Genomic DNA, 7148 nt, shown 5'->3' with positions numbered 1-7148 from the left:
TGCGGCAACCAGAGCGTCACGCGCCGCGCTGCGCGCTGACCTCACGCGGAGGCGGAGCCTTCTCGGGTCCGCCCCCTCCCGTCCTTAAGTGGGCCGCGGCGGCGGCCTCCGCGTCCCGAGTGGGTCCGCACGTAAGCCAGACCCGAGCAGTAGGCGGGGCCGACACCCAGGTGTCCCGCAGGGTCCTAGGGTCCCTGTTTATCTGCAGGCAGAACAGATGCCACTGTGCCGTTGGGCCTGACCTGTTGTGTGGTTTGAGATCTAGGAAAGGTTGTATTAAAAAATGTTAATAATGGCCAAGTTTATGTGCACGTAAGGGCTTGACTCCTCACGACAGCTGTGTATCAGAAATGTATTAGTACTGTCCCCATTGACAGGTGAAGGGGAGGCAGAGGTCAAGAGAGTAGCTCAAGAGAAAAATAAGAGAGAGAGAGACACTTGCTCAAGTCCAAAGCTAGCATGTGATGAGGCCAAGGTTTTTACCCTGTAGTCAGTAGTCTAATGTCTTTTATCCAAAAAGTTATTTGCTGAGGGTCTGCTGTGCATCAAAATCTGTGCTTTTGTTGAGTGAGCAAGTGAAATGAAAGTGTTAGTTTCATTTCAGTCGTGTACGACTCTGCAATCCCATGACTGTAGCCCACCAGGCTCTTCTGTCCATGGTATTCTCCAGTCAAGAATACTGGAGAGTGGGTGCCATTCCATTTTCCAGGGTATCTTCCCCACCCAGGGATTAAACCCAGATCTCCTGCATTGCAAATTCTTTACCATCTGAACCAACAGGGTAGCTTGAGTGAGCAAGGCAGATATCATCTTGCCCTTAGGGAACTCAAGATCACCTGGGGGTGGTAGGTAGGTGGATGGAGGGGCAGCCAGGCAGTTAGGATGAAAAGGACTGTGAGAGGCGAAATACAGGTTTGGTGGGGTCACACTGGGAAGGTGTAGTCAGCAAAGGCATTCTAGAGGAAGAAGTTCTAAGCTGAACTCTGCAGGGGGCTGAGATGGGAAGAGGTATGGGGCAGAGTTGATGCAATGGCTGGGGGCCAGAGGGCCAGCAAGTACTTCAGGGAAACTGAAAGAAGTGACTGCTGCATAAAGTTTAGGGCTGAGGAGCTGTAGTGGGGTGGGGCGGACAGAGTATGCAGTTCCTGGGGGTGCTAAGGTGTTTGGAGTCCATCCTCAGGGCATGGGCAGGCATCTATGGGCTTTAAGCAGGTCTGGTGTTTGACAGCTGGGAGAAAAGGGCACTCAGGGAACCAGAGCAGACGCAGGGAAAACCTGCGTGAGGAGGCCTCTGCAGAAGTCCTGGTAGAGTTGGACTAAGACAATGATGGTGAAAGACAGAGATGGATTCAGGAGCAGCTCAGGAGGTAAAATCAGCAATACTCTGTTGACTAATTAGCTGGGAGGGTGACAGCGAAAAAGGAGGGATGAAAACTTCCTGGGTTTCTGGCCTGGGAATCTGGGTGGATGACATCGCCTTCAGGAAAAGAGATCAACGGCAGATTTACAGATGGGAAGACAATGGCTGAAACGGAGCAGGACCCTGTGGGGCCCTCCCAGGGACAGACAGTTCCTTTCTCTGTCCCCCATTTGCTGTTTGTAAGAGACAGGTGTTAATCAGCCTCGTACACCTTTCCTTGAGTTCCAAAGGGCAGATTCAAACAGTTGCTAATCCAAGAAGGAAGGGAATGCAGAAACAAAGGTGAAGCAGTAAAACAGTATCTTTGAGTTCTTCTGTTGGAACTAAGGCCCCCACCCAGGTGGTGGATAGTAACTCCAGGCTTACCTGGAGCACAAGATTCCTGGAATACCAACCTGTTAGCGCATCACCAATCAATTAGAAGAAAATTATTTAATAATTGCCATGTGCTGGCTCTCTCCAGGAAGTAAGTAACCTGGAGCTTGCAGTCTAGTTGGGAAGACTACATCTACTCATTCACTCCGTAAAATATTGCTTGAACTCTTTGCCCTCTCCTGGGCCTTTTTCTAGGCACTCAGGATAGAGGGGTGACCAAGAAAAATAAAATCCTTCTGAAACAGGAACAGGAGGGAAGGGGGCAGGACACAACCTTTAAAAGAATGACATAGCCATAGGACATGATGAAAACTGGTTAGAACCAACTAGGTCCAAGATGGCAGAAGATCGGACTTCTGGTGGACCTTAAACCTCCTTATATGCTCATTATAATACATTATACACTCAGTCATGTTTGACTGTTTGTGACCCCGTGGACTGTAGCTCGCCAGGCTCCTCTGTCCATGGGATTCTCCAGGCAAGAATACTGGAATGGGTTGCCATTCCCTTCTCCAGGGTATCTTTCCAACCCAGGAATCGAATCTGGGTCTCCCACTTTGCAGGCAGATTCTTTACCACTTGAGCTACCAGGGAAGCCCTTTGTAATTAATGGCATACCCACCAGAGCCTAGGCAGATCAAAGACCAAAAAGTGGGCAGTTGCCCAATTCATGGAAATCTCCCCCAAATAGTTGGAATAATCCTCCTCCTCATTAGCCTATTAAATTACCCAGCTCATAAAAACTACCGTGTGATATTTCAGGAGCTCTCACCTTCTGAGATGACCCACAATCTGTTTGTGGAGGGTGTTTCTCTCTAAATAAACCCACTTCTCTTTTATTTTTAGTCGTGTTGGGTCTCCATTACTGGGTGCAGGCTTTTCTCTGGTTGCAGCCAGTGGGGGCTACGCTTCGCTGCAGTGTGTGGGCTCCACATCGTGGTGGCTTCTTTTGTGGCGGAGCACAGGCTCTCGGCTCAAGGGCTTCAGTAGTTGCAGCACAGGGGCTCAGTAGTTGTGGCGCGTGGGCCGTTGCTCCACGGCAGGCAGAATCTTCCTAGACCCGGAATTGAGCCCGTGATCCCTGCAGTGGCAGGTAGATTCTTAACCACTGTGCCACCAGGGAAATCCAATAAATCCACTTCTTACCTGTCATTTTGTCTCTCACTGAATTCTTTCTGCGTCAAGACATCAAGAACCTGAGCTTCATTAAATCCTCAGACCAGGTGTTGTTGTTTAGTCGTGTCCAACTCTTTTGTGACCCCATGGACTGTAGTCCACCAGGCTCCTCTGTCCATGGGATTTTCCAGGCAAGAATACCAGAGTGGGTTGCTATTTCCTTCTCCAAGGGATCTTCCCAATCCATGACTCAAACCCATGTCTCCTGCACTGCAGGCAGATTCTTTACCCTGAGCCACCAGGGAAGCCTGAGACCTATGTGATCTCAATGAAAAGACTGTGGGTTTAAGTCCCAGTCTCAGTTCTCAGCATGTGGGCTCAGGTCCCAGAGCTGAATTGTACAGTTCACTTCCCTTGTTTGCTGGGGTAAGGCAGAATATAAACAAGTAACTTCCAGTAGAGGTGAATGTTACAAAGACGCTGAACAAGGTGACTGTGGGCAGTGAAGGCGGTATTAGATGGGTGGTCAGGGAAGACTCTTAGAAGAAGCCATGTTTGGGGACTTTCCTGACAGTCCAGTGGTTAGGAATCAGTGCTTTCACTGCTGGGGTTCAATCCCTGGTTGGGGAACTAAGATCCTGTAAGCCACGCTTTGCCGCCAAAAAAAAATTTAAAAAGAAGAGGTCATGTTTAGACAGAAACCTGAATCAGAGTTGAGATGAGGGAGTCTGGAGGGCCCTGCAGGGCAGTGAGGGAAATACAAAGCAAAGCAACCATTAAATTACCCAAGAGACACCTTCCATGTGGAGGAACTCACAGAGAGGAGGCCTCACACTTGCAGAAAACTGTATCAAATGATGGAAGTAGCTGGCCATAAAGGTGACCATGTGTGACACAAAGAACAATGGTGGAAAGGGTCCAAAGAGAGGCCTCCTAGGCTGGAGAGGTGTAGAAAGTGTCTGGGGACAAGGTGACGATGAATATTTGGCTAGAAGAGGGGAATGTCATCTTTGTGGGGAAAGGAACACGTGCAAAGGGGCAGAGTCAGGGTTCTAGGTGGACAGAATTTGGGGAGTGGGGAGGCCAGGGTAGAGCCTTCAGTCGGAGCATAAGTGGTTCATTGATAGACACACACACAGGCAGGACAGAATGTGGGGACTGGAGAGACAAGTTAGAGAACTGACCTTAAGGAATCCGCATTCCTCATCACTCAGGATCAACTTGGAGAAGGAAATGGCAACCCACTCCAGTATTCTTGCCTAGAGAATCCTGTGGATGGAGGAGCCTGGTGGGCTGTTGTCCATAGGGTTGCACAGGGTCAGACACAACTGAAGCAGTTAGCATGCATGCATGCATTGGAGACGGATATGGCAACCCACTCCAGTATTGTTGCCTGGAGAATCCCAGGGATGGAGGAACCTGGTGGGCTGCTGTCTGTGGGGTCGCACAGAGTCGGACACAACTGAAGCGACTTAGCAGCAGCAACAGCAGCAGGATCAACGGCTGGCCAGATTTTTACCACACCTGCTTCATTTCTTCTCTGAAACATTGTGTCATCTCTGCCCTGCATATTCCCATGTGCATCTAGAAATAGGGATATTTTCTTCTGAATCCATAATGCCATGATCATACTGAACAAAACTGGTCATTTCTTGATATCATCTCTTACCCAGTTCATATTCAAACTTCCCTAATCATCTAAAAAATATTATTTTAGAGTTTATTTTAAATACATTTGGTATCTGAACAATGTCTGCCTTTTTTTTTCCCTCCACATTTTATTTTCAGGTGTTCTGATTCTTACATCTCTTCCTCTAGCAAGCTTTGCTTCAGGTGTACATAACAGTTAGGCCTGGGAATTTCCTTGGTGGTCCAGTGGCTAAGACTCTGTGCTCCCAACGCCTGGTCAGAGAACTAGATCCCATATGCGGCAACTAAAGAGAAAAAAGATCCCATGTGCCCACGTGCTGCAACTAAGACCTAGTGTAGCCAAATGAAAAAAAAAAAAAAGAGAGAGAACTTACAGGCAGGGCCCACAGCACTCTCCAGGGTGTCCCACTGTGAGCCAATGATCCCACTGTGGGAATGAACCCCTGATGCCTGATGCCCTGGAGTTCCAATCCTACCACTTCCTACCTGTGTGACCTTGTGCAAGTTGCTTAACCTCTCTGAGCCTCAGCTCCTTCATTTGTAAAATGGAGACAATGGTAGTGGCCGTCTTGTAGACTTGCTGGGTATCGGTAGATGAGGCAATGTGCATAAAGCAGTTTCATGCAGGGCGTGGCACATTTCTGTATGACCATTCTGGAGGAAGGGGGAGCTGTGAGGAAGGAGCCCTCGAGGCTACTTGTATATGCTCCCGGCTGAGCCGGCGAGAAGAACGTGAATCTCCAGTGTCACAGCAATCTTTCTGTCTCACGTGTCTCTCTGTGTCTCCCTCCCGCTATCTGTACCCATCTTTTCTCCATCTCTCGCTGCCCCTCTCTCCTTTTGTCTCTGCTCTCCATCTCTTGGTATCTCTCTCTGTTGATCTCTTATCTCACATCTAGAAGTCTCTCTGTGTCTCTCTCTGTCTCTGCCTCTCCCTTTTTGTTCTCTCTGCGCCCCTTCTGTCTCTTTCTGCTCCTCGGTAACTCTGTCTCTGTCGGTGCTCTCTCTGTCTCTTTAATCTCTCTTGCTCTCTCTCCTCTCTCTGTTTCTCTTTGCCTCTTCCTGTCTCACGGCCCTCCTTGTCTCCCTCTCTGTCTCTCTCCTTCTCTGCCATCTCGGTCTGTGTTCCTGAGTTCTGGGGAGTGATCCGCTCTCTCTTGGCCTCCCTCTGTCTCCTTTGCGTTGTCTTGGTGTCTGCGCCTCTCACAGTCCTGGCCCCCCGTGAGGATGCTCCTGGCTGGCTGGCCCTTCTTACCGCCTTGGTCGCAGCCACAGCTGTAACCCATCTCCGGGTATCTCGGGGAGACTGTGTTTCACTGTTTCCATCCTCGGCTCGGTCCCTTCCTGCCTGCTGAAAGCATACTCTTCTCCCAACCTTGGTCTCAGCCAGTTTCAGCCTCTTTTTGGTTTATTGCTCTCTTGCTCACTCTTTTTTTTTTAAACAATTTTATGCATTTATTCATTTTTGGTTGTGCTGGGTCTTGTTCCTGCACGGGCTTTTCTCTGGTTGTGGTGAGCGGGGGCTACTCTCCAGTTGCTGTGTGCAGGTTTCTTGTTGTCATGGCTTCTCTTGTAGAGACAGACTCTAGGGAGCACGGGCTTCAGTAGCTGTGTTTCCCCAGCTCTAGAGCACAGACTCAATAGCATGTGGGATCTTCCCAGATCAGGGATTGAACCCTTGTCTCCTGCATTGGCAGCCAGATCCTTTACCACTGAGCCACCAGGGAAGCCCTCTCTCTCTTTTTTTAAACTTCATCCTCCAGTATTTATTGAGCAGCTGTTCCATGCCCGGCACCATTCAAGACACTAGAGGTTATCGTGGCAAAGCAGCACCCATGCTAGCTCTCAGGGGGCATTTGTGTTACTGGGGAGACAGATAGACAGGAAAGCAGACAAAGCGAGGCCCTGCCTTGGCCTTGCCCCCCTGAGCAGAGGAGTGCATAGGCCGGGCTGGGCCTGTGAGTTTGGCGGGCTGTGCCCTGCGCTGGGCCTGACGATTCCTTGCCCCTAAACAGGGCCTGACGGTCGCTCTAGAAGCCAGACTAGAGGGTTTAACCACTTACTCATTGGACAGCATTCATGATGCCCCAGGCTGGGGGAGACACAGGTAGAAAGAGAAAGTCCCAGCCCATGTGGGGCACAGTCCATACAAACACAGTACCAGGGGTAGGGAAGGAACAGCGGTGCCCTGGACTTGACCTTCTCCCTCTCTCCCTGCCTCCAGCAGAGTTTGGCCTACACATGGTGAAAAGCCATTTGAGCAGCTGTGATCTTTAAAATAAGTTTCTTTGAGCCAACATCTGAAAATGGGGATGTTTTACATAAAACTCAGAATTCCCAGCTTCTGTTGTAAAAATCAGGAGATCAGGCAATAGTGGGCTCGTTACCAGAGGGCCTTGAAGGGTTAGAGCAGTGTCAGGGCTGTCGTCTTAGCTGGGGCTGTGGCCTCCAGGTCCCTGTGGTGGCCCCAAGTCCTCTTGTGTCCCTGGCAGAGAGGTCACTGTCCAGCGGCCCCTATGTCATCAAGCTGGGGTTCTACTTATACTGGAAAACTAGTTCTCCACTGTGTCTGCATCAGAAGTGGGAA

Source organism: Cervus canadensis, chromosome 1 (genome assembly GCF_019320065.1).
Source record: "Cervus canadensis isolate Bull #8, Minnesota chromosome 1, ASM1932006v1, whole genome shotgun sequence".
NCBI classification, from domain to species: Eukaryota; Metazoa; Chordata; class Mammalia; order Artiodactyla; family Cervidae; genus Cervus; species Cervus canadensis.
Note: the sequence above shows the minus strand (reverse complement) of the source record.